We start from the raw sequence: 27,736 nt of genomic DNA, 5'->3' as shown, positions 1-27,736 counted from the left end.
TAGGTGCGACATATGCCAACGGGTGGCTTATCATTGTGGGAGCCAGTAAGACGTCGCCGGTGCCTGGAAACGGGATGAGGCGAAGACATGCACGCCGGCGAATCTTACCCAGCTTCGGGGCTCTCCGTGGAGATAACGCCCCTACTGCTGCTCTGCGGGGTCTCCGCATGATCACTAGATGAACAAGTAGCTACACGATGCTCCTTGAGCTGTTTGGTGATAAGAAGAAGAAGGGCACAGCTAGCTCTCCTCCCCTCTCTATATGGTGTCTAGAACTAGCTTGGATCAACCCTTTGCATGGGTGCCCCGGGGGGTTTATATAGGCCTACCCTCCGGGGGTACAATGGTAATCCGGCTGGGCGTGGGGCCCAGCCGTCTGTTTCTACACTCGCCGGATTCCGCGCCGGCTGCTGGGGCTCGCCGGCTGGTGGGTGCCACCGGCTGCCGGCTCCTTGATCGACAGGCAGGCCCCACTGTCATGGGCCTTGTCGATGGCTGGTTACTGTTGCTCAATCCTGGTGACGAGGGCTTTGTCGAGGTGGGCGTGGCTACAGTGCCGCCATCCGGCGGGTGAGCGCTGTAGCCTTACCGCGTCTTGTCTCCTTAATGGGGCATCTCCTTCGAGGGAGGTGGCAAGCCGGCTGTAGGGAGCCGGCTCCGTCTTGGCCGACTGGGGGAGGCCTGGCCGCCTTCGGGTGTCTCTCTGCCCGAAGGGACCCACCGCCCGTGGGCCGCGCTGGCAGCCCGTCGTGGATGACATCAGGGTCAACATGGCAACAGTGCCGCGCCGGATGGGTCATGGCCACCCGTACGACGCACTGTGCCAGGTGTGCTCCGGGATTCGGGGGTGGCAGGCTTTACTGTAGCCACGCCCCGTCACATCGCCGTTATGTGGATGCAGACTTCGAGGGTACAATCTTGACCGCTTTGTGGGAGCCGGCTTCTCGGAGCCGGCCCTCTCGCGGCCGGCTTCTTGGAGCCGGCCCTCCCACGGCTTTCTTCATGAGGGCTAAAGTCGGGCCGCCCTCCGTTAGTCGGCCTGGGAGACAGCCGGCAAGGGGAAGGCGGCCCCATGTTTTGGATTCTTGAGAGCCGGATCGGCTCGTAATTTTTTCAGAAGGGCCAGGGGGAGCCGGCTAGGCTACCCGTGGTCATTTACTCCGACAGTAGTCCCCGAAGCTGATCGAGCTTCGAGGCTGTCAAAGGGACGAGAAGCTTGGTCAGCTTCCTATCTTGAGGGGCCGGCTTTGCTTGTGCGCGCCGTCTTCGGAAAGCTCCGTTTCTCGTAGGCGGGAACGCGGGTCGGCCTGCGAGCTGACCGCGTGCCATCCCGCGGGCCACGTGACAAGGAAATCCTGCCAACGCACGCGCGCGATGGGATGCCGCCGCAGGCCCGGGCCCGCCACTCCTAGGCCTTGGCCCGAGCGCAGATCTTCTGCGGCCCACACGGACCGCTCGCCTTCCCGCGGCGGTTTTATTACGCTATCAGGGCACAATAATCGTGGGACGTGGGGGGAGTGGGCGCAGTTGATCCCACGTTCCCCCACGCCACGCCTCCTCGGCTCCGCCGCGCGGTTCTATAAGTAGGGGGAGGAGGGGGAGCGACAGAGGCTCGCACGCTCTCCCTCGCTCCGCCCCTTCTCGCCTTCCTTCTTCTTCCCTCCGCCGCTGCAGCAACCCATTGCCGCGCCGTTCTGCCGTTGGACCTCTCGGTTCCTTTGGTCCCGCCGTAGCGGGGTCGTGCGCGTCTCCGCTGTCGTATCGTCCTGCTCCTCGCCGCGTCGCTCCCATGGCGTTGTCGAGCTCGTGGGATGGCTCCAACGTCCACGAGGACCACGTCGAGTTCCTCCGCCGGACGCGGCGCCTGCCAGGCGAGAACTTCGTGCGGGTTCGTCAGGCGCCGGCGAGGGAAATTTCGCCGGCACCGGAGGAGGGCGAGCGGGTGACCTTCTGCTCGCACTGCCTGCGCGGCTTCGGCCTCCCGGCGAGCGGATTCCTTCGAGCTTTCCTTGAATTCTACCACCTCCAGCCGCATCACCTCACGCCCAACGCGGTGATGCTGCTGTCGGCTTTCGTCACCCTGTGCGAGGGCTTTCTTGGGGTTCTCCCCACTCTCGAGCTCTGGGGGGAATTCTTCCAGAGCAAGCTCGGCACCGTCGTCGCGGGCGTGCCCGCCCCCTGCGGAGCCTTTATTGCCATGAGGTGGACGGGCGAGAACAATCCGTTCCCACCCATCCCGCTGATCCAGTCGGTGAAGCTCTGGCTGAAATCCTACTTTTACGTGAAGAACGTCGCTCAGCAAGGCGACTACGTCAACCTGCCGGCTTATGTAGCCGGCCCGCCGGCTGGGAGGCAACCTTCGTGGAGCTACCGGGCCAGGTCGTTGTCTCAGGCCGGGAACGCAGCTGTCTCCTGGCTCCGGGTGATGATCCAGTCGGAGGGCCTGACCAGAGCCGACTTGGTGGCCGCCTTCGTGGAGCGCCGAGTACTTCTGCTCCAAGGCCGGCCTCACATGATTTGCCAGATGAGCGGCCGCTTTGACCCGTGCCGGCTGAGCACCAGGGAGATGCCTCATGCAGAGGTGTCTTACATGGTGAACTACATCTCCAACTGCAAGCTCGCCGAGGATTGGCGATACGACAAGGGGCCGTATTCTCGCGCCAACCTCCGCCTGCCGTAAGTTTTTCTTCTTTTCTTCCTTTTTGTAGCCGGCCTCATGATGGCCGACCTCTGACCAGTTGGTTTTCCCTTAGCAGAACCCTCTTCTTCCGCCGACGGCCGGGGCCGCAGAGGTAGAGCGCCAGCTCCTCCCCGACTGCACGGTGGACGACGCCGATGATCCGGACCTGGGAGCGGCAGCCATGGAAGATGCCATCGTGGGGGAAGGCGATGAGGCAGGAGGCGCGGGGCTCGGGGCCGGCTTCGAGGACTGGCCGGACGACAACGAGGTCGAAGCCGCCCCGCACCGCCAGCCGGCGCTTGATCATCAAGGCGCGGGCCCGTCTGCCGCGCCGGCTGCCCGCGGCGGCGCGCAGAAGTGCCGGGCCGCGTCGACTTTCTTCGGCAGCTGGCCGAAGAAATCCAAGGCTTCCACGGCGGCAACCAAGCGGGATGAGGCGGCCGTGAAGGCGGCCCGCTTCCGCAAGGCGGTGAAACAGCCGCAGGCGATCTCGGCATAAGTCGTCGAACGTCTTGTATATATATTTTTTGTTGTCCTTTCGATTGAAGCTCTTCTAAACCTTTCTTTGCTCGCTGGACAGCGCACCGCTTTCCCTTGAGCGAGGTCCTGGTGGCTCCGTAGTCGGGCCGACTGGAGCATCCTCAGGCTCCCGTCGCGTGGATCCCCGCGCCGACCTTAGGGAGGCCATGGAGCGGAACGCACGAGACGCGCGGGAGGAGCGGGAGGCGGCGGAGCGAAGGACCGCCCAGGCGGCGAAGGAGCAGGCCGACGCGGCGGCCAAGGCCCGGGCAGAGGCGGCAGCCGCGGAGACGGAGGCGGAGGCCTCGCACAACCAGCCTCCGCTGCTCGTCGTTCCCCTTCGCGCCGTGGCCCCCGACATCCTCGTGCCCCGTCGGAGGAGGTCGACCAAGACCCGCCGGTGATGGAGAGGAGGGAGGACCACGTGGTCTTCGTGGATGGGGCGCTGCAGGCGGCACCGACTGGAGCGGGCCAAAGCGGCCAATCAGCCGCTGCGCTAGAGCAGCCGGCCGGGGGCGAGCCGGAGGCAGGGGCCGGCCTCGATGTGCAGCCGGCATTGCGCCGGCGCGCAGGGGGAGGCACCTCTGCGCCGGAGCCGCACCGATCTGCGGGCGCTAGCCAGACGGCGGAGGCCCTGGAGGCGGCCAGCGCCAGCACGTCCGAGTGGACTCCCAGCGGGGGGACGGGCGAGCTGAACGCGGCGGCCCAGGAGGTCCGGAACCGGCTGCAAGCCCAGGCTGCCTCGCTGCAGCGATACACCCAAGAGTTCCTCACGACGCGGGCCATCATCCGGGTGAGCCTTCTGGCCTTGGTTGTTTTGCTCTTTTGATTTCTTCCGTGGGGGCGCGTCAGCGCACCCACTGGGTGTAGTCCCCGAGTTCCGAGTCGGCTGCTGCGCAGGCGGCTTGGAACTTACTAGGTCCTGACAACTATCTTATCCTCGCCTCCTGACTGATCTTCCAGGAGTATCATAACCTCCGCGCTGCCGCCTTCAACTCCCAGGCTCAGGAGCTAGGCCAGAAAACTGAGGACCTGACCAGCAGCCGGAGTGCGTGCTTTGTTTCGTTCATCTCCTGTGGGGGCGCGTCAGCGCACCCACTGGGAGTAGTCCCCGAGATTCGGGCCGACTGCTGAGCAGTCGGGTCGGATCTTCCTTGACGACTTCTTCCTTATTGATTTTTCCTTTGTCTTCATGCTTGCAGGAGCCAATGCCGACTTGAGGGGGCAGCTCAGCGGGGCTCAGGCCGCCCTTCGCGCCAAGGAAGCCGAGTACAACGCCTTGGTCCTGGAGCGTGACCGCCTGGCCAAGAAGTTGGCCGACCAGGAGGAGAGCCACAAGGCGGCCCTGAAGAAGGTGCAGGATAGCGAGGATGCCCTGAAGGCCGAGTTCAAGACCAAAGCGGCGGGCTGGGCTGACACAAAACAAGTGCTGAGCGAGGGCTTCGGTCGTATTGAGGATTTGATCGATGGTAAGCCGCCTTCCTCACTCCTTGCTTGCCCCTTGCCCCCTGATTTGTGTTCTAACTTGTGCTGCTTTTGTTCTCCGTGCAGACTACTTTCCCGGCTACTCCGTCTTCGCCACCCAAACCATCGAGGCCCATCGCGAGGCGCGCCGGCAGGCGGGGGCTGAAATTGCACCAGACGCGAGCCAGACACTTGAGGAGCAACTCTTGGCGGTCCAAGCCGGCTGCAGCCAGCTCACCATATCCTCTGCCGCCTCCAGCGCGCCGGGGCGCAGGTGTTGGCTGCCCTCTGGCCAGGCGAGACAATTCCCCGCACCCCGAGTCGGACTGCCGACCGGCTGGAGGTTGTGGTTGGCCGCTTCGAGGCCTGGAAGGCATCAGCAGCCCAGCTTGGAGCTGGGCGGGCGCTGGAGTTCATCCGAGCCTGGTATCCGGGGCTGAACCTGGACCAGCTGCGCACCTGGCGGCTGGAGGCCGACGAGGAGATGGAGGAGGTGCGGCCGGCTATCGCTCAGCGTGCATCGACGATCGCCGAGTGCACTGACATCAGCGTCTTCGCTCCTGAAATAAATGACGACGGCGTTGCCCAGCCGGAGGAGTGGTTCGGGCTGGACCCGACAGCGGGTGAGGACTCGGCAGAGGAGATCACCTCCAGCGATGAAGGCGAAGATGACGAAGGAGAGGAAGGCGAAGACATTGAGCCGGCCGGTGAAGCGGCCAGCCAGCCTCAGCCCGACCGTGCCTCCAGCAACGAGGCGCGTGCAAGCGCGCCCTCTGCGGGTGGCGGTGATCATGTCGAGGTTCGCCAGCCGGCCACTCCTCCAGCCGGCACTGCCGTCTCCACCGACCTGCCCGACTCGCCAGTCTCTTCCCTGGCTTAATCCGCCGTCCTTGCTTTTCCTGCTTGTTACCCTTTGAACAATTTTTATTAAACTTGCGCAGTTCCACCCACTGGGGGTGTATTTGAACTATGTTGAATGCTGGCCTTTTGAAGGTCTTTTGTGTAAATATGATTGTGTGCGTGTTTGGTTTCCATTCGCGTATGCTTTTTATCCTTAGGCTGTTTCCTTTGCCGCCTTCCCCTCTTGGGGAGGCAAGTACTCGAGCTTTCTTAGATTGAAGTGAGGCGAATGGAAGCCGGCCGGCCGGCTACTCTGGTAGTCGGTTGGTGGTGGGAGAAAAACTGGCTTTTGTTATATTAGTCCATTAGTCCCTAGCCGTTTTTCGTGTGGGCGTCCTTTCCTGCCTTTAACTCTTGCCAGCCGGACAGCCGGTTCTTCGAACTGCAACTTTTGGCAAGAGAAGGCTTGGGTGCCGGCACACTACTTGTCTGACCGCGGGTAGGACTTCTAATATAACTCCAGGCGGCCAGTCCCCGGGCCGACTAGTCGAACCCGGTGCCGGACGAAAAAAGTGAATGTAATGACAAGGTCATAAGCATAATATTCTTCATTTATAGATAAAAGATGGCAGTCCCCGAGCTCTCCTCGGGGGGCCTATTGTCTCGTACTTAGTACAAAAGTTAGCATGATACATACTGCATTTCAACTGTAAAATCTTCGGAGGAGGTTGGCGTTCCATGGTCGTTCTGACTCCTTGCCGGAATCATCTCTCTTGCGTGCCTTTGGCTTCTGCGCGTTGATCAGGTAGTAGGAGTCATTGCCTAAAGCTCTGCTGATGACGAAGGGGCCCTCCCAAGGGGCCGAGAGCTTGTGCTGGCCGGCTGTTCGCTGGATCAGCCGGAGCACAAGATTGCCCTCTTGGAAGGATCTTGGCTTGACCTTCCGGCTGTGGTAGCGGCGCAGGCCCTGCTGATAGATGGCGGACCGGCTGAGGGCTAACAGCCGGCCTTCTTCCAGCAGGTCGACGCCGTCTTCTCGTGCTTCCTTGGCCTCCGCCCCCGTGTACATGGTTACCCGAGGCGAGTCGAACTCGATGTCAGTTGGGATGATCGCCTCGGCACCATACACGAGGAAGAAAGGAGTGAAGCCGATTGACTTGTTTGGGGTAGTGCGCAGACTCCAGAGGACGGCCGGCACTTCATCGAGCCAACAGCCGGCCGAACGCTCCAGTGGTACGACCAGTCGGGGCTTGATGCCGGAAAGGATGAGGCCGTTGGCTTGCTCGACCTGGCCGTTTGACTGCGGGTGGGCAACGGACGCTAAGTCCAACCGGATGCCCTGCGTCGCGCAGAAATGTGCCAACGCTCCCTTGGCGAAATTCGTGCCATTGTCGGTGATGATGCTGTGTGGCACGCCGTACCGAGTTGTTATATCTGCGATAAATGTCACGACAGTCGGCCCATTCAGCTTCTTGATCGGATTTGCCTCAATCCATTTGGTGAATTTGTCCACAGTGACAAGCAGATGTGTCATGCCGCCGCGCGCCGTCTTGAATGGGCCCACCATGTCCAGTCCCCAAACGGCGAAGGGCCAAGTGCGGGGAATGGTCTTGAGTGCCGAAGCCGGCATGTGTTGCTTAGAGCTGAAGAGTTGGCACCCTTTGCAATGTTTAACTAACTTCTTGGCGTCATCCAAAGCAGTCGGCCAAAAGAAACCATGGCGGAAAGCTTTGGCGACGAGTGATCTTGAGGCCGCATGGTGGCCGCATTCTCCTTGGTGGATGTCTCTGAGGATTTCAGTGCCCTTCTCTTGCTCGACGCATCGCTGGAGGACTCCAGTGACACTGCGCTTGACGAGCTCTCTGTTGACGATTGTGTATGCTCCGGCTCGGTGTTGGACTTGTCTTGCCTCTATTTCGTCAGCCGGCAGATCTTGGTTTATTAGGAAGTTGAGGATGGATTGAGCCCATGATGGAGCTGCGACTTCTTCTATTGCCAACACGGCTACTGCGACCGGGGGGGGCGGGCTGGGTGGTGAAATGCTGGAGTCGGCCGCCGCCTGTTGTGTTGGTGCAGTCTCTGGGCCGACTATCGCAGTCCCCGAGCCGGGTGTGGCAGTCCCCGGGTCGGGCGTAACTACGGAAGTCCCCGAGCCGCCTACTGATGTCCCCGGGCCGACTATCGAAGTCCCCGGGTCACCCGCTTGGTTCTTCGAGCCGGACCCGGCTGCATCGGGGTCAGGCGGCACGAAGATGGAATCAGACTCTGGAGACGGCTTGATAGACGTCTTGAGGAGGCGTTGTAGAGAGACACCGGTTGGTATTGCTTGCCGAGTGGAGCCTATTCGAGCCAGGGCATTAGCTGGCTCGTTGTCGGCTCGCGGTACGTGGAGGAACTCACATCCTTCAAAATACCCACTGATCTGCTGAACGAGGAAGCGGTAGCTTGCCATATTTGCGTCCTTGGCATCCCAGTCGCCGGATGATTGCTGGACCACCAAGTCCGAGTCGCCATAACATAGGATCCGGCGAATGCTAAGTTCTTTGGCAAGCCGGAGCCCGTGTATGACCGCCTCGTACTCGGCCACGTTGTTGGAGGCGGCAAAGTGAATTTGCAGTGTGTATCTGAGCTTGTCGCCTTTGGGAGAGGTGAGGATGACGCCGGCTCCCAAGCCGGTGCGCATCTTGGACCCATCGAAGTGCATGCGCCAATGAGTGGAGTCGGGAGCTGGCGGCAGGTACTGGGTCTCGGCCCAGTCGACGAGGAAGTCGGCCAATTCTTGGGACTTGATGGCGGTGCGAGGCTGGTAGAAGATCGTGTAGGGGGCCAGCTCGATGGCCCATTTCGCCACCCGGCCGGATGCATCCCAGCTGCCTATGATCTCGGCCAGCGGGGCGGTGCATACGACCGTGATGGGATGCTCTTGGAAATAGGGCTTCAGCTTCTTGGCGGCGAAGTACATGCCGTAGCACATCTTCTGGTAGTGCGGGTAGTTCTGCTTTGAGGTAGATAGCACCTCGCTCAAATAGTACACCGGCCTCTGGACCGGCTGGGCTCGGCCCTCTTCTGGGCGTTGGACTACGATGACGGTGCTGACCACCCGGCTGGTTGCGGCAATGTAGAGGAGCATGGGCTCTTTCTCAGTCGGTGCCGCCAGGACAGGCGGCGTGGCCAGCATCTTCTTCAGCTCGTGAAAATCTTGGTCGGCTTGGTCATTCCACTCGAAGTGAGTGGTCTTCTTCATGAGGCGGTAGAGGGGGAGAGCTTTCTCTCCGAGCCGGCTGATGAAGCGGTTCAGGGAGGCCAAGCATCCGGTGAATTTCTGGACGTCTCGAAGTTTGGTGGGAATCACCATTCTCTCAATGACCTTGATCTTTACTGGGTTGCATTCGATGCCGCGTTCGGAGACCAGGAAGCCTAGGAGCTGGCCGGCTGGCACTCCGAACACGCATTTCTCGGGGTTGAGCTTGATTTGGAACCGGCGCAGGTTCTCGAATGTTTCCTTGAGGTCTTCCAGCAAGGTGCCGCGCTTCTCCATCTTCACCAAAATGTCATCTACGTAGACGTGGGCATTTCTGCCGAGCTGCTTGAGGAGGCACTTCTGCATGCAACGCTGAAAAGTGGCACCGGCATTTCTTAAGCCGAATGTCATAGTCAGGTAGAAAAAGGCTCCGAATGGTGTGATGAAGGCGGTCTTCAGGCGGTCTGCCGGATCTAACTTTATCTGGTGGTATCCTGAGTAAGCGTCCAAGAAACTCAACAGCTCGCATCCGGCCGTGGAGTCTATCACTTGATCAATCCTCGGCAGGGCAAAGGTATCTTTGGGGCAGGCCTTGTTGAGGCTCGTGTAGTCTATGCACATGCGCCACTTGTTGTTCTTCTTTAGCACGAGGACCGGGTTGGCGAGCCACTCTGGAAAGAAAACCTCCATAATGAAGCCGGCTGCCAGAAGCCGGGCTATCTCCTCTCCCACAATCCTTCTTTTCTCCTCCGACAGTCGGCGGAGGGGTTGTTTGACTGGTTTTGCGTCTTCTCGGACGTGTAACTTGTGCTCGGCGAATTCCTTTGGAACACCCGGCATGTCCTTGGGGGACCATGCAAAGATGTCCCGATTCTCACGGAGGAAATCGGCGAGCTCGCCTTCCTATTTGCTGTTTAGGTTTGCCCCGATGACGGCAAACCTCTCTGGGTGCTCGGGGTCAAGAGGTATCTTCTTCGTCTCCTTGGCCGGCTGGAAAGATCCTTGGGCATCATACTCCTTGGGATCGGGGGACAAGGCCGACTGTTTGCCGGCCATGGCCACGACTTGGTCCAATATCTTCTTTTCTTCGGCAATCACAAGGGACTCGGCCAGCCGGCTGCTGGCTGTTGCGCACTCGGAGGACTTCTTGTAATCGTCGGCTATGGTGATGACGCCCTTGGTGCTCGGCATCTTCATCTTGAGGTATGCATAGTGGGGAACTGCCATGAACCTGGCCAAGGCAGGTCGGCCAAGCAATGCATGGTAGGGGCTCTCCAGGTCCACCACTTCAAACCAGATCGCTTCTCGGCGGAAATGCTCCTTGTCCCCAAAGAGTACATCAATCTTGATTTTGCCAATGGGGGCGCAGGACAGGCCGGGTACGATGCCATGGAACACAGTACGAGTAGGCATGAGTTGCTCCGTCTTGACGTTCAGCTTCTCCAGGGTGTCATGGTACAGGATGTTGATGCTGCTCCCGCCGTCTATCAGCACGCGGGAGAAACGGGCGGCGCGTCTATCCGTTGCAAGGGTGGCATCCAAAACCAACGCATAAGAGCCGGGAGATGGCATCACCTCTGGGTGGTCGGCCCGGCTCCAGCTGATAGGTTTTTCTGACCAGTGCATGTGCTCGGCGGGGTTGGCAGCGACCATGCTGACTTCCTGGTGCTCTCGGCGTTTGCTGCGCCGGTTTTCGGGCTGGCTTGTAAAAACGATATAAGCAGCATGCTCGTCGGGGAACTCATCATGCACGGCTCCGACTGCAGGCCGAGCGGTCGGCGACTGCGGAGCCGGAGGCGGCGGACCGGCAGGCGGGGGCGGCGCGAGCCCTTCACCTTTGGAGATTCGGGTGAGCCAGTGGCACTTCCGGGTTGTGTGATTGGACGGCTTCGCGCCGTTGTGGAACTTGCATGGGGCGTCGAGAGTTTGCTCGTAGGAGAAGGCCGGCTGCCAAGCCGGCTTGCCGCCCCTCTGCTTCTTGGGTGCGGGCCGCCCTTCGGGCTGCTCGTCTTCGACTGTGGCCACCTGCCGACTGGTGGAGGGCGGCACGGGGCCCTTGCGCTTGTGGTCGTTCTGGTGTGGGCGTCGGCCGGAGTCCCCAGCCGGCTTTTCGGGCGCCGGGTTGAGTACCTTCCCGGACGCGTCTACCCGGAGTTCGGTCTTCATTGAGGAGTCGGCGGTGGCGTACTTGTCCGCTATGACCAGAAGCTCGTCGAGGGTAGTCGGCTCGTCGCAGAGGAGCTTGTGCTTGAGGAGGGTGCCTTCTCGGCACCCGGCAGTGAAGTATTCTATGGCTTGCACCTCGTGCACCCCTTCGCAAGAGTTGTGGAGCTCGGCCCAACGCCTGAGGTAGTCGCGAGTAGACTCCGCGGGGCCTTGTACACACAAGGAGAGCTGTCTGGGCTTGGGAGCCAGCTTGTAGGTGCTGGTGAAGTTGCGGACGGAGGCTTCTGTGAACTCTAGCCAGCTGTTGATGCTATTTGGCTTGAGGCTGTTGAGCCAGGTCTGCACCGTGCCTTGCAGCATGAGGGGCACATACTTCACGGCAACGCGCCTGTTGCCGTTTGCTATGCTAACCGCCGTGGAGTAGTCGATCAACCAATCTTCTGGCTTCACAGAGCCATTGTACTTGGGCGTGTCTCTTGGGAGCGAGAACCCTTTGGGGAAAGGCTCGTCGCGGATGCGGGGGCCGAAGCAAGGCAAGCCGACATCATCTTCTTCTTCCAGCGCGAGGGATCGCGCTAGGCGGTTGATCCAATGGCGGGCGTCGTTCTTGCCGACTCCTTCGAGGCGACCTAGCCGGCCGCTGAGAGTCGGATGCACAACAGGCGGTGGGGTGGGATATCTCTCCCCACGGGGCCGAGGCGGAGGCGGGTTGCCCCGCCACTCCACGGCCCGGTGATGGCCTTCTGCGTCTCGCTCGATGGAGATTCGGGTTCGGCTTCGGCTGGCAGCCGGCTCTTTCTCGCGCCGCGCGCGGGTTTTGCCCGCAGTCGGCGTCCGGCACGTCGCGCCGTGATCTCGGCGCGGGGGAGGGCTTTCCGCGCGGGCGTCGGCTTTGTGCCGCTGCGCGGCCACATCGATTAGCTGCTGGATGCGTCTGGTCATGTGGGGGAGTTCTTCGGCCCCCAATCCGTCTAGCTCGTCTACGGCCGCCTGGGCGGCACGCAGGTTCTCGAGTGGAGTGGCGTAGACTGGGCGGTCGACCCCTAGCGTGTCGGCGACGACAGCGCCACGCTGTCTGACAACGCCGGCCCGGCTGGGCCCGCCTGGGGGCGGCGTGCCAAAGGCGGCGCGGTCGGCTTCGTGCCGGTGGGCCTTAGTGAGGCGTCTTATGGAAGCCAACTTTCGGCTCTCCGCGAGGAGGGCGAGGCGGCGAGCCTCCAGTGCTTCGGCATCGGCATCGGCCGGGAGGGGGATGGACAAGTCATGGACCGCCGCATGCGGGGCATCGTGGGCGCTCTCGTCAGAGGCGCCGTCGTGGCCGATGACCATCACCTCGGTGGTGACAGAGTCGCAACCATCGGCCCGGGGAAGCGGGTCGTTGTAGATCGTGACGTCGGTGGGGAAAGTGTCGAGTGAGGCCGTGTCGGAGTCGACAGGCATCGGATCGGTGGAGCCAACCGACTCCAAGTCCACAGCAGGCTCGCCGGAGACGTGGAGCTGGCCGAGGACGTTGACGAGGTGGTCGGTGCCTGCGTCGGAGGCGAGCTCGTCGGAGATGAGGGTCTTGTCAAGGAGATCGGCGAGGCCGCTCGCTGCGCAGACGTTGGTGACGCCTTGCAGCGTGTCGTGGCAAGCGCCATCGGGCATGCCGGGCTGGCTACGCTCGCTGGGGAGGAAGAGGGTTCCCGTCCAGAACAGGTCTCCGGACGACGGTGCACCTGGCCCCACGGTGGGCGCCAAATGTCGGGTGGTAGGTGCGGCATATGCCAATGGGTGGCTTATCATTGTGGGAGCCAGTAAGACGTCGCCGGTGCCTGGAAACGGGATGAGGCGAAGACATGCACGCCGGCGAATCTTACCAAGCTTCGGGGCTCTCCGTGGAGATAACACCCCTACTGCTGCTCTGCGGGGTCTTTGCATGATCACTAGATGAACAAGTAGCTACATGATGCTCCTTGAGCTGTTTGGTGAGAAGAAGAAGGGCACGGCTAGCTCTCCTCCCATCTCTATATGGTGTCTAGAACTAGCTTGGATCAACCCTTTGCATGGGTGCCCTGGGGGGTTTATATAGGCCTACCCTCTGGGGGTACAATGGTAATCCGGCTGGGCGTGGGGCCCAGCCATCTGTGTCTACACTCGCCGGCTTCCGCGCCGGCTGCTGGGGCCCGCCGGCTGGTGGGTCCCGCCGGCTGCCGGCTCCTTGGTCGACAGGCAGGCCCCACTATCATGGGCCTTGTCGGTGGCTGGTTACTGTTGCTCAATCCTGGTGACGAGGGCTTCGTCGAGGTGGGCGTGGCTACAGTGCCGCCGTCCGGCGGGTGATCGCTGTAGCCTTACCGCGTCTTGTCTCCTTAATGGGGCGTCTCCTTCGAGGGAGGTGGCAAGCCGGCTGTAGGGAGCCGGCTCCGTCTTGGGCCGACTGGGGGAGGCCTGGCCGCCTTTGGGTGTCTCTCTGCCCGAAGGGACCCACCGCCCGTGGGCCGCGCTGGTAGCCCGTCGTGGATGACATCAGGGTCAACATGGCAACAGTGCCGCATCGGACGGGTCATGGCCACCCGTACGGCGCACTGTGCCAGGCGTGCTCCGGGATTCAGGGGTGGCAGGCTTTACTGTAACCACGCCCCGTCACATCGCCGTTATGTGGATGCAGACTTCGAGGGTACAATCTTGACCGCTTTGTGGGAGCTGGCTTCTCGGAGCCAGCCCTCTCGCGGCCAGCTTCTTGGAGCCGGCCCTCCCACGGCTTTCTTCATGAGGGCTAAAGTCGGGCCGCCCTCCGTTAGTCGGCCTGGGAGACAGCCGGCAAGGGGAAGGCGGCCCCATGTCTTGGATTCTTGAGAGCCGGATCGGCTCGTAATTTTTTCAGAAGGGCCAGGGGGAGCCGGCTAGGCTACCCGTGGTCATTTACTCCGACACTATCTCTCTTTTTCGGTCCCTTCCTGTCTGCCCTCTACTTTGTGGTGGCTAGCTCTATTTATAGAGGCCCTGGGCCTCTCCCCAAATAATGAGCGGGAAGGGCGCGAACAATTGGCCATTTTGAAGGGGAACATCTAGTACAAGTTATCCTGACCAAAGGTGGTCTTCGGCTGCCAAAAGCACTGGTGATGACGCCGTCTTGGGCTCCACGGTGACCTCCATCCTGCTGCTCTGTTGGTCTTGGTCTCGTTGCACCAGAATGGTAACCTTTGCCAGGTGCCTTGGCCTGTGCTTGCCCCCTTTGCACCAAAGGGGAAACAAGGACACTATGCAGGCCGGCGCCCACCTGGTCTCATCGTCATGGCTTGCGTCACGGGCTCCGCGTGAGGTACCCCTGCCTTGATCTCTCCGCCTCCTCGCGAGCCTGCCTGATGAGGCTGCCTCTAAGGAAGCTTCTGGTCGTCCACCCCACGAGGCTTGGCCCCTCGCGAGGGTCTTGAGCTTGAGCTGATGAAGATGGGCCGCCCTGGGCCCCCACTTGAGCCACGCTGCAGGCCGCAGGCAGGCAAGTCTGGGGACCCCTGTTCCCAGAACGTCGACAACCGCCCTCCGGCATGCAAACATTTCTTATATTTCCTTCGCAGGTTCACCTTTGCACCGACCAGGACGGACTCCATGGAGGCAGCTTGAACGCGTCAGGGGATCCTTAGACATTCCCGAAGCGAACGTTCGGCTATAATACAGATCCACACTCAACCTCTTCCCCCTGGTCACAACAGGTTCTGCTATCACAACTCCTCCTTTTATCACATTACTTGTACCCATACGCATAGACGTATTATTCAAATACAACATGTGGATTTAGATGACGCTTACCTGCTGATTATTCCTTATCAAAATCATTTCGTCAAGTGGCATCCGTACACAGCGATATGCCTTAAATATGCCAGGGGCTTCGTTTTTCCCGTAACACGACAATAAAAGTCTGAACACCTTCATGGAAGTTCGGCACCCCAAACCTATAGCATTTTATGCATCAGCTCCGAATCATGTCTTGGGTCAATAGTTGGGTTTGCCCGGCTCCCATGTTTTAGTACCTTACATTCCGCTATATCGGCTAAGGTAGCACTGGGAGAACTACTACGATTGTGTCCCGGTTCTTCCGGATGAGCACCTTAGTAGAGAAAGCCAAAAACTGATTGTCATGATACGGCGAGAGCTGGTCAGCTATTCGAGTGGTCACAAAATATTTAAGGATTTCTCCCGCACAATGCCATAACCAATGAAGCGTGCGATGGATCGGCTTTTTCTCCGATCAGGCGCTGATAGAGCCACTAGTACGGTCTTCCGAACACAAGGGGCTGCGCCGACCATACTAAAGCTCCTATGGCTAAGTGAGAGTGATAAAGCCCTATAGTCTGATTGCCTGGTTCGTTGTGCTGAGCACCTCCTTCGGAGGACCCAAAACTGGGATAATGAGTGCTCAGGTTTATCCCGAACACCCCTGTACTTCTTAAGTGGGGGCAGAAGCCGACGACTGGCCAACTCTCACTTTCAACATAAAAACAGCCGCACAGGAGGGTAAACTTTTATATAACAGGCAACATATAAACGACCTTGTTCAAACATTACAAAGGACAACATGATCGGCATTCATGGAAATATAATGTCCTTGGTGCATAGCTCTGCTGCAAGGTAGGATCCTTTCAGGACACTCATATAATATAATTCGGGCTTGCGGTTCTCCTTCCCCTCTGGCGGTCCCTCGGTCGCTAGCTTTTCAACATCCATCTTTCCCCAGTGCACCTTTGCGAGGGCGAAGGCCATTCGCGCTCCTTCTATACAGACCGACCGCTTGATGACATCAAGCCAAGGGCAAGAACTTACAAGCCGCCTCACGGGCCCGCAGTAGCTGCTTGGAATCGGCTCGGCAAGCCATAGCCGGATAACCATATCTTTCATGGCTAGTTCCGCCGCCTTATGCAGTTCGATCAACTATTTCAGTTGATCGGCAAAAGGCACCGGATAATTCGGCGCCAAATATTGCGACCAGAAGAGCTTATCGGTGGTGTTCCTTCCTTCGGCTCGGTAGAATTGAGCGGCATCTGATATGCTGTGAGGTAGCTCGGCAAATACACCTGAGAAGTCCGGATTCACAATCAGAAACATAGCTTTCCCTTCAAATACTTGCTTTACATGGGAAAAGCCTCACCCGCCGCGATCTTCCTCGCCTCTTGGATCCCCTGCAGGGCGCTTTGGGTTTCCCCCCGGGCATCGCTCGTGGCTTGATGCGCCTTGGTGAGTTCGGACTCTTTCTCCGTTAAACTCTGCTCCAAGGTCTCACATTTACTTACGGACTCTTGCAGATCCTACCCATCTTTAATATATCTGGCCTCGTGTTTCTCATGAAGAGTCCGCTCCGTGGCCGCCTTTTCCTCAGCCTCGGCAATGGCCCTTTTGAGGGCCTCAACTTCGGTCATAACCCCTAGCACAAATTATGTGGCTTATTTCATACTGAACATTTATTTCACAATAAATGCGCGCAACGCTTGTGCATACCTTGTTTATCCCTCAACTGCATTTTCAATTGGCCAATTTCTTCTATGGCCCGCTCCAGACTTTGATTCAGTCCGGAGATCTCCGCAGTACAAGAGGCAGCAGCCGCTACAGGTATCTGCTTGAAACAGAAGAGAAATCAATATCATTCAATAAGTCTTCCTGTGATCATCAATGCGACCCCCTGTCCGGTTCTTTCTTTCACCGAACAGTGTATCAGGGGCTACTATCTATACTATGACACTCTTCGGCAACTTATAAAACATACCTCAAAGCCTCTTATAAGGCTGATACAGGCTTCGTTCAGTCCACTCTCGGTTGACTGAATCTTCTCAATCACTGCACCCATAAGGGCACGGTGTTCGTCAACAATGGAGGCGTCTCGTAACGCCACCAACAAAGCATCCGACACCTCTGGATGGACAGAGGTCGCCGGCGGAACAGGCACGCCCCCTCCAGACGAAGGAGGCTGCCTTCTTGATTCTGGAGCCGTATAAGCCTCTGGAATCGCATCCAGTGGGGAGCCGAACTCAGGGTCGCCCCCGCCGTCAGACCCTATGGGAACCTTTTCCCCCACGTGTCCGGCCCCTGCGGCTTGACCTCCAGGTGCCGCCTTCATGGTTTCTTCCTTTCCTCCTTGGTCGGGGTCCTTCTGGGATGAAGCCTCGGTGTTATGCACCTGTTTGGAGGAAGGGGTCTTTTGGGGCGTCCCACTCTCCATAGCATTCGAGCTCAGCAGGTCCTCTAATGAGGATTGTTTATTACGTGACCTCACCGGACTACCAAAAAATATGGCTTAAGGTTAAAATACTAAGCCACGATGAGTCCGGACGCTTAAACGTACTCGGATTTTATATACTTATGAGTTCACCAAGGGCTGGGCCCTGGGATCCCATGCCAGGCCACTGTCGGCGGCGGCAGTAGACTCCTCCGGAAGAGAAGCCCTTCCCCTTTTGGGCAGTTCGGCCTCCAAGGGTGCGGAGGCCGTCCTCTTCCTTCTTCCCCCTGCAGGGGATTCATCTTTCTCCTCCTTTTCATCCTCTTCGGAGGCGGGATGGGCATCAGAGCCTTCGGGTATTGTGTCCGAAGTGCCGTGATGACGAAGGTCGCCCCGGGTCTTTTTGGCCTCCCTCTTGGCCGTCTTCTTCGGCACCTTGTAAGGCACCGGGACCAGCATCTTCGTCAGAAGCGGGATGGCCGGGTCTTCGGGCAGCGGGGCCAAACAATGGATCTGCTCCACCTTCTTCGTCCAGCTCTGGGAGAGTTGAATAAACACGCGTTAAGCGCTTCCTTTGGATCATGCGGATAGAAAAGTTTGATAAACTCACTGAACTTGTAGGGCGGGACATTTGGTACCCGCGGTCTTCGGCGGAGTCCGGCCATGATTTGCTGGACTTGAAAAACACCTTCCAAATGTCCTTGTGCGAGGAGCCGAAGAACCCTCGCAAGGTTTGGTGCCTAGCCGGATCAAATTCCCATAGATTGCAAGTCCGGTGTTGACAAGGCAGTATCCGGCGGACTAACATCACCTGGACAACGTTGACAAGTTCAATGTTCTTATCTCCCATATCTTTAACGCGTGTCTGGAGCGCCGACAGTTCGTCGGACGAGGACCAGTCCAGCCCTTTCTTGACCCAGGATGTAAGCCGCAGAGGGGTGTCAGATCGAAACTTTGGCGATGCGGCCCATTCCTTACCGCACGGCTCAGTGAAACCACTGCTGTTGCCACTCCTTGACAGAATCATTAAAGGTTCCTGTTGGCCATATGACATTGGGCATCTTGCTCACCATAGCACCCCCACACTCGGCATGCTCGCTGCCCACCACCTTGGGCTTCACATTAAAAACCTTCAGCCATAAACCGAAGTGCGGCGAAATGTGGAGGAAAGCCTTGCACATGACAATAAATGTCGATATGTTGAGGAAGGAATTAGGGGACAGATCGTGAAGATCGATCCCATAACAGTAAATGATGCCACAAATGAATGGGTGGAGAGGAAACCCTAGCCCGCGGACAAAGTGAGGGAGGAATACAACCCTCTCGTGGGGTTCCGGTGTAGGGATGATCTGTCCTGCCATTGGGAGACGGTGGCTGATTTTCTTGGCCAGATACCCGACCTCCCGAAGCTTTTTGATACCCTTCTCTCGGATGGTAGAAGCCATTCATTTGCCTCCTGCTCCGGATCCGGACATATTTGGAAGGCCTTCTGTGGGCAGAGAATATGAACGCTTGGGCGCTGGAGCCTGAGCAGAAGGGAATGAATCGGGAAGGAGGCGTGGGTGAAAAGAGTGAATCCTTGTCCGTTTATAAGGGCAGAAGAGGCGGTGCGCCTCCCCACTCACATGGTAAAACCTCTTATTCCCCAAGCGCCGTAATTGATGGCGCGGTTGGGTTACCCACATCCGTATTGACGAGAATCCCGTGATAGGGGGACACGATCTCTGCTTTGACAAGACGTGTCAAGAAAATCACCTCACGATATGTGCAGTGCTGGTTGAGAAAAACGGTTCGAATAATGACCGGGCCATGACATGATGTCATGTTGCTAAACATGTCAGCAGATTAGATTTGTGGAAATATTATTCTCTCTACGGTAGTATGTGGAACTTGTTTTGCAGAGCCGGACACTATCCTTGTGTTCAAAATCTTCTATGGAGTATTCGGAGGGGGAACCCACCTTGCAATGCCGAAGACAAAACTGCGCGCCGGACTCGTCGTCATTGAAGCCTAGTTCAGGGGCTACTGAGGGAGTCCTGGATTAGGGGGTCTCCGGAAAGCCGGACTATATCCTTTGGCCGGACTGTTGGACTATGAAGATACAAGATTGAAGACTTCGTCCCGTGTCCGGATGGGACTTTCCTTGGCGTGGAAGGCAAGCTTGGCAATACGGATATGTGGATCTCCTCCCTTGTAACCGACTCTGTGTAACCCTAGCCCCCTCCGGTGTCTATATAAACCGGAGGGTTTAGTCCATAAGACAACAACAATCATACCATAGGCTAGCTTCTAGGGTTTAGCCTCTACGATCTCGTGGTAGATCAACTCTTTTAATACTCATATCATCAAGATCAATCCAACAGGACGTAGGGTATTACCTCCATCGAGAGGGCCCGAACCTGGGAAAACATCGTGTCCCCTGCCTCCTGTTACCATCCGCCTTAGATGCACAGTTCAGGACCCCCTACCCGAGATCCGCCGGTTTTGACACCGACAGTCACCTATTATGTGTTATGATCTGTTAACCCCGAAGTGACAATAATCGGGATACTTACCGGTGATGACCGTAGTTTGAGGAGTTCATGTATTCACCAAGTGTTAATGCTTTGGTCCAGTACTCTATTAAAAGGAGGCCTTAATATCCCTTAGTTTCCAATAGGACCCCGCTGCCACGGGAGGGTAGGACAAAAGATGTCATGCAAGTTCTTTTCCATAAGCACGTATGACTATATTTGGAATACATGACTACATTACATTGATGAACTGGAGCTAGTTCTGTGTCACCCTATGTTATAACTGTTACATGAGGAATCGAATCCAACATAATTATCCATCACTGATCCATTGCCTACGAGCTTTTCACATATTGATCTTTGCTTAGTTACTTTTCCGTTGCCACTGTTACAATCACTACAAAACCAACACTGTTACTTTTGCCACCGTTACCGTTACTTCCATATTACTTTGCTACTAAACACTTTGCTGCAGATATTAAGTTTTCCAGGTGCGGTTGATTTGATAACTCAGCTGCTAATACTTGAGAATATTCTTTGGCTCCCCTTGTGTCGAATCGATAAATTTGGGTTGAATACTCTATCCTCGAAAACTGTTGCGATCCCCTATACTTGTAGTTTATCAAGACTATTTTCTGGCGTCGCTGCCTTGGAGCATAGCTCTATTCTTGGAGTCACTTGGGATTTATATCTGCTGATCACTATGAAGAACTTGAAAGATAAAAGAACCAAGATTTACCCTCAACTACGAGGGGAGGTAAGGAACTGCCATCTAGCTCTGAACTTGATTCACCTTCTATTTTGAGTAAACTTGCGACACCTACTCATGCTATTCATTCTGATATGTTGCATGTTATTGATGATGCCACTTCTGCTTTGCATGATACTTATGATGAAACTACTTCTATGCTTGATAATACTGTGCCACTAGGTGAATTTCTTGATGAACAACTTGCTAGGGTTAGAGAGAATGAAATTATTGAAACTGATAATATTAATGAAAGTAATGATGAAGATTCTCCCCCTAGATATGAATTGCCTGTTGTGCCTGAGGGTTATGTTATGGATGAAGAAACTGCTAGAGACTTTTTAGCTTGCAATGATAGATATGATCTTAAGAAATTATTAGCTAAGCTTAAAGAAAAATCTTTGAACGCTAGAATGAAATATGACCCTGATTTTGCTACTTCACCTATCTGTATTTCTGATAAGGATTATGATTTCTCTATCGATCCTAAGTTAATTACTTTGGTTGAATCTGATCCTTTTTATGGTTATGAATCTGAAACTGTTGTGGCACATCTTACTAAATTAAACGATATAGCCACCCTATTCACTAATGATGAGAAAACTCGCTATTACTTTATCCTTAAGTTATTTCCGTTCTCATTAAAGGGCGATGCTAAAATATGGTTTAATTCTCTTGATCCTGGTTGTGTGTGTAGTCCCCAGGATATGATTTATTACTTCTTTGCTAAATATTTCCCCGCTCATAAGAAACAAGCTTCCTTAAGGGAAATATATAATTTTGTGCAAATTGAAGAAGAGAGTCTCCCACAAGCTTGGGGGAGGCTTCTCCAATTACTTAATGCTTTGCCTGATCATCCTCTCAAGAAAATGAAATACTTGATATCTTTTATAATGGACTAACGGATGCTTCCAGAGACCACCTGGATAGTTGTGCTGGTTGTGTTTTCAGGGAAAGAACTATTAATCAAGCTTAATTGCTATTGAATAATATGTTGAGTAATGAAAATGATTGGACACTTCCTGAACCAACTCCAAAGCCAACTCCGAAGAAAAGGGGTATTCTATTTCTCAGTCCTGAAGATATGCAAGAGGCAAAGAAATCTATGAAAGAAAAGGGTATTAAAGCTGAAGATGTTAAGAATTTACCGCCTATTGAAGAAATACATGGTCTTGATAACCCGGCATAGGTAGTGAAGGTAAATTCTCTTTATAGATTTGATGAAGGTGATATTCCTCGTTATAAGTCTGCTAGCCAATGCTTAGATGAGTTTGATAATTTATTGTTAAACAAGAAAACTTCAATGGTTTTGTTGGTAGACAATTGAAACATAATGCTTATATGATTGAACACTTGAGTGATTATATGTCTAGAGTTAAAGGTGAACTTAAACTTATTAGTAAACATGCTTCTATGCTTACCACTCAAGTAGAACAAGTACTTAAAGCTCAGAATGATTTGCTCAATGAATTAAATAATAAGGAAAATGATAATGCTGTTAGAGTTGTGACTAGAGGGGGTAAAATGACTCAGGAACCTTTGTATCCCGAGGGCCACCCTAAGAGAATTGAGCAAGATTCCCAGAGAACTAATGTTGATGCACCTAGTTCTTCTAGGAAGAAGAAAAAGAAAAATGATAGGACTTTGCATGCTTCTAGTGAACCTGTTGTAGACACACTTGAGAATCCCAATGATATTTCTATTTCTGATGCTGAAACACAATCTGGTGATGAACATGATTACATGAACCTAGTGATAATGTTAATAATGATGTTCATGTTGATGCTCAACCTAGCAATAATAATGATATAGAGATTGAACTTGCTGTTGATCTTGATAACCCACAATCAAAGAATCAACATTATGATAAGAGAGACTTCGTTGCTAGGAAGCATGGTAAAGAAAGAGAACCATGGGTTCATAAACCCATGCTTTTTCCTCCTAAACCATCCAAGAAAAAGGATGATGAGGATTTTGAGCGCTTTGCTGAAATGATTAGACTTATCTTTTTGTGTATGCGTTTGACTGATATGCTTAAAATGAACCCTTATGCTAAGTACATGAAGGATATTGCCACTAATAAAAGAAAGTTACCGGAAGCTGAAATTTCCACCATGCTTGCTAATTATACTTTTAAGGGTGGAATACCAAAGAAAGTTGGAGATCCAGGAGTACCAACTATACCATGCTCCATTAAGAGAAACTATGTTAAAACTGCTTTATGTGATCTCGGAGCCAGTGTTAGTGTTATGCCTCTCTCTTTATATCATAGATTTGATTTGAATAAGTTGACACCTACTGAAATGTCTTTGCAAATGGCTGATAAATCAACTGCTATACCTGTCGGCATTTGTGAGGATGTGCCTGTTGTGGTTGCAAACGTTACTATTTTAACGGACTTTGTTATTCTTGATATTCCCGAGGACGATAGTATGTCTATTATTCTTGGTAGACCCTTTCTGAATACTGCAGGGGCTGTTATTGATTGCAACAATGGCAATGTCACTTTTCATGTTAATGGTAATGAGCATACGGTACACTTTCGGAGGAAACAACCTCAAGTCCACAGTATAAATTCTATTGGAAAAATTCCAACAATTACTATTGGAGGTTTTGAATATCCTCTTCCTACTATCAAGAAGAAATATGATATTCTTATTGTTGGGGATGTGCATATCCCTGTTGAGGTAACCTAGTGTTATTCGAAAATTCTCCGGTTTCATGTTATTTGGAAAGAGTTTGTTAACAAGACTTGATCAACCTTGTTAGTGGATTCCTTTTGATGAGCATGATATGGATGAAGTTAGAAAGCACAACTCTTTGTACCCTCCTTTTACTTTCTGTTATTTATATTAAATAAAGAAAAAATAGTATTTTCTGTCAGTTCTCTGAATTATCCTTGCAATAAAAAATACCCCAAAAATAAAAGTTCTCCAAATGCCCTGAAAATTTAATATGATTTTTTCTAGAATATTTAAGAATTATTAGCACCGAGAACACACCAAGGGGCCTCACCATGTGCCCACAAGGGTGGAGGGCACGCCCACCGCCCTGGGGCGCATCCCCCTGCCTTGTGGACCACACGTGGGCCCCCTCCACTTATTCTTGCACCCAAACACTTCGTCTTCCTCCAGAAAAAATCATCCACCAGCTCAAACCCGAGTTCTAGCTCATCTTGCTGCCATTTTTGATCTCCTTGCTCAAAGCTCCATTCACAAAATTACTTTGGGGGATTGTTCTTCGGTATGTGACTCCTCCAATGGTCCAATTAGTTTTTATTCTAGTGCTTTACTTATTGCAAAATTTTGCTGCTTAGGTGGCCCTGTTCTTGAGCTTGCATGTCAAATTTATGTGGTCAAAAGTAGTTTTATTGCATGATATGGCCTCTAGGCACTTATAGGAGTAGTTGCTATTAATTTTTTTGAGTTTGGTTCACTTTTATTTTGAGTTACTAAAAATTTCAGAAATTTTTCAGAGGAAATGATGAAGATATTGTTGAGGGGCTCTTCGAGCCGGAGCTCGAAGGATAAGCAAGGTGAAGAGAATAAGAAGCCCAAATATAATCTCCCTCGCACTACGAAGGTTCGGCCGTGTGAATGGCCTTGTGATGAATTCTTGAGAGCAGCCGGGATTCATGATGACTTTTATTATTTGGCTAAGAATGCGGGCCTCACCGACTTCCTCCACGACCAGCTCGAACAGTATCTCCTACTCACTAATATTTTTGTGCAAAATTTTCATTTTCGTGCTAGGAGGTCGCCACCTTCTGTGGATTTTTATTTGTATGATGAGTATAAGGAGATGTCACTTTATGACTTTTGTGCGATTTTCAAGTTGCCCTTTGAGGGCAGCATAGAGGAACCACATCGTAATGATGTGGAAGGGTTTATTGATATGATTGCTGTAGGGGAAACGAGGAAAGTTTCCGATGCGAGAATTACTAGCATACATTTTCCTGTTCTACGTTACTTTGCAATATTTGCTAGTAGATGCTTGATTGGTCGTGGGAACAGTGGAAACCTTAGTGCCCCTGATATTGTTATTTTGCCTTGTTTCGTGATGCTACTTTCAGTTTAGGCGCTATTGTTGCTAAACGGTTAAATCTGAACTATACGAAGGGTCCCATCTTTGGAGGCATCTTTGCTTCGCGCCTTGCCGCACACTTTAACATACCTATTAGGCATTATGAGAAAGAGGAAAAGTTGCTGCCTCCTATTTTTCTAGATTAGAAGAGTACGGTAGCACATGATTTTATTGTTAAGAATGAGAAGAATATGCTTAACTATAGACTGATATTTGATAAAAATTACTTGGAGACTATTACCTTGCCTGCTCCCTCTTTGTTCAACATATTTTCAGGCACGTACCTTGTTTTGCTGGAGGCCGTTCATGCATACCAGATCCTGACATCAGCTCCAGAGCCTGAGCCGGAGCTACCACTTGATCCTCAACGTCAGTCTGTTTATCAGTGGGATCCAGAGGAGATTGCCAACCAGTGGAACCTTGAGGACACTCCTCCGTACACTGGAGAGGGCAGCTTTGAGCCGTGGCCATGGACCAACTTAGGCCAAAGACCTAAGCTTTGGGGAGTACATATTTCTCACCGACATTACATTCATGTTCACACACTCATGCCAGTTGTCGGTGCTCATACTTTTTCATTGTACTATCCATGCTAGTGTAATTTCTTTTTAAGACTTCTTCTTGTGTGTTTTAAAAACCTTAAGAAAAACAAAAAAATTAGTTGTAGTTTTTAGCTAGTTTAATTTCCATGCTTGTAGTAGTAGTAATTAAAAGAAAACCCAAAAAGATTTCTCGTTCTTCTTTTGCTTGTTGGGAGCTTTCCCGTGTAAATAGTTTTATTTCTTTTCTTTGGGGGTCGAGAGGAGAAGACCTTAATGAAAATGTTGAGTGGCTCTTATATGCATTATTGTTGATCTAATAAAGAGCCCATATTACCTTGTCTTCTCCCTTGAACTGAATGCTTGCAGACTCCAGCTTAGTCCAATGCACGTGCACTATTATTATTGTCCACACTATTCGGTTGTGCAAGTGAAAGGCAATAATGACGATATATGATGAATTGATTGAGATGAGAGAAGCTGGTATGAACTCGACCTATCTTGTTTTTGTAAATATGATTAGTTCATCGTTCCTGATTCAGCATATTATGAATGAAACATGTTCGCAATGATGATTAGAGATTATAGTTGCTTATGCCATGCTTAAGTTGCTAGGAGTTTATAATGGTTTACCTTGTGTGCCAACATGCTATTAAAATGGTTATGATGTGGTATGATAGGGTGGTATCCTCCTTTGAATGATTCGAGTGGCTTGACTTGGCACATGTTCACGCATGTAGTTGAAACAAAATCAACATATCCTCCATGATATTTATGTTCATGGTGAATTATATCCTACTCATGCTTGCATTCAATGTTGATTAATTTTAATGCATGTTCATGACTGTTGTTGCTCTCTAGCTGGTCGCTTCCTAGTCTCTTTCTAGCCTTCACTTGTACTAAGCGGGAATACTGCTTGTGCATCCAATTCCATAAACCCCAAAAGTTATTCCATATGAGTCCACCATACCTTCCTATATGCGGTATCTACCTGCCGTTCCAAGTAAATTTGTATGTGCCAAACTCTAAACCTTCAAATGAAATTCTGTTTTGTATGCTCGAATAGCTCATGTATCAACTATGGCTGTCTATATCTTCCATGCTAGGCGGGTTATTATCAAGAGGAGTGGACTCCGCTCCTCACTCACAAGAAAATGGCTGGTAACCGGGATGCCCAGTCCCATGCTCAAATCAAATCAAAATAATTGCAAACAAAACTCCCCTAGGATTGTTGTTAGTTGGAGGCACCCGTTGTTTCAGACAAGCCATGGATTGATGTTTGTTGGTGGTAGGGGGAGTATAAACTTTACCATTCTGTTTGGGAACCGCCTATAGTGTGTGTAGCATGGAAGATATCGAGATCTCTTGGTTGTTATGTTGACAATGAAAGTATACCGCTCAAAATATTATTTATCTCTATTTCAAAATCGAGCTCTGGCACCTCTACAAATCCCTGCTTCCCTCTGAGAAGGGCCTATCTATTTAATTTTATCTCGAGTCATCATCTTCTTATTAAAAAGCACCAGTGGGAGAGCACCGCTGTCATTTGTATGCATTACTATTAGTTTACATTGAGTATGACTGTGACTGGATCTCTTTTACCATGAATTACAATTTCCAGTCAGTCCTTGATCTTCAGAGGTGCTCTGCATTTATGTTTTGTGGTCTCAGAAAGGTCTAGCGAGATACCATCTTGTTATATCATATTATGATTGTTTTGAGAAAGTCTTGTCATCCGAGATTTATTATTATTGCTCGCTAGTTGATTATGCCATTGATATGATTAAACATGAGACCTAAATGTTATTGTGAATATGGTTAGTTCATAATCTTTGCTGAAACCTTGAATGCTGGCTTTACATATTTACAACAACAAGAGCAAACAGAGTTTGTAAAAGTTTTTTCTTTATCACTTTAAGTTTGTCAGCTGAATTGCTTGAGGACAAGCAAAGGTTTAAGCTTGGGGGACTTGATACATCTCCAACGTATCTACTTTTCCAAACACTTTTTCCCTTGTTTTGGACTCTAACTTGCATGATTTGAATGGAACTAACCTGGACTGACGTTGTTTTCAGCAGAATTGCCATGGTGTTATTTTTGTGCAGAAATAGAAGTTCTCGGAATGACCTGAAAATCAACGGAGAATATTTTTGAAATATAAAAAAATACTAGCGAAAGAATCAAGGCCAGGGGCCCAGACCCTGTCCATGAGGGTGGGGGCGTGCCCCCTGCCTTGTGGGGCCCCTGGTGCTCCACCGACCTCAACTCCAATTCTATATATTCACGTTTGGGGATAAAAACATCAGAGATAAGGATTCATCACGTTTTATGATACAGTGCCGCCGCCAAGCCCTAATCTCTCTCGGGAGGGCTGATCCAGAGTCAGTTCGGGGCTCCGGAGAGGGGAATCCGTCGCCATCGTTGTCGGTGTCAAAACCGGCGGATCTCGGGTAGGGGGTCCCAAACTGTGCGTCTAAGGCGGATGGTTACAGGAGGCAGGGGACACGATGTTTTACCCAGGTTCGGGCCCCCTTGATGGAGGTAAAACCCTACGTCCTGCTTGATTAATATTGATGATATGGGTAATACAAGAGTAGATCTACAACGAGATCAGAGAGGCTAAACCCTAGAAGCTAGCTTATGGTATGATTGTATGTTGTCCTACGGACTAAAACCCTCCAGTTTATATAGACACCGGAGAGGGTTAGGGTTACACAAGGTCGGTTACAAAGGAGGAGATATCCACATCCGTA

Source organism: Triticum urartu, chromosome 3 (genome assembly GCF_003073215.2).
Source record: "Triticum urartu cultivar G1812 chromosome 3, Tu2.1, whole genome shotgun sequence".
In the NCBI taxonomy this organism is placed as follows: Eukaryota; Viridiplantae; Streptophyta; class Magnoliopsida; order Poales; family Poaceae; genus Triticum; species Triticum urartu.
Note: the sequence above shows the minus strand (reverse complement) of the source record.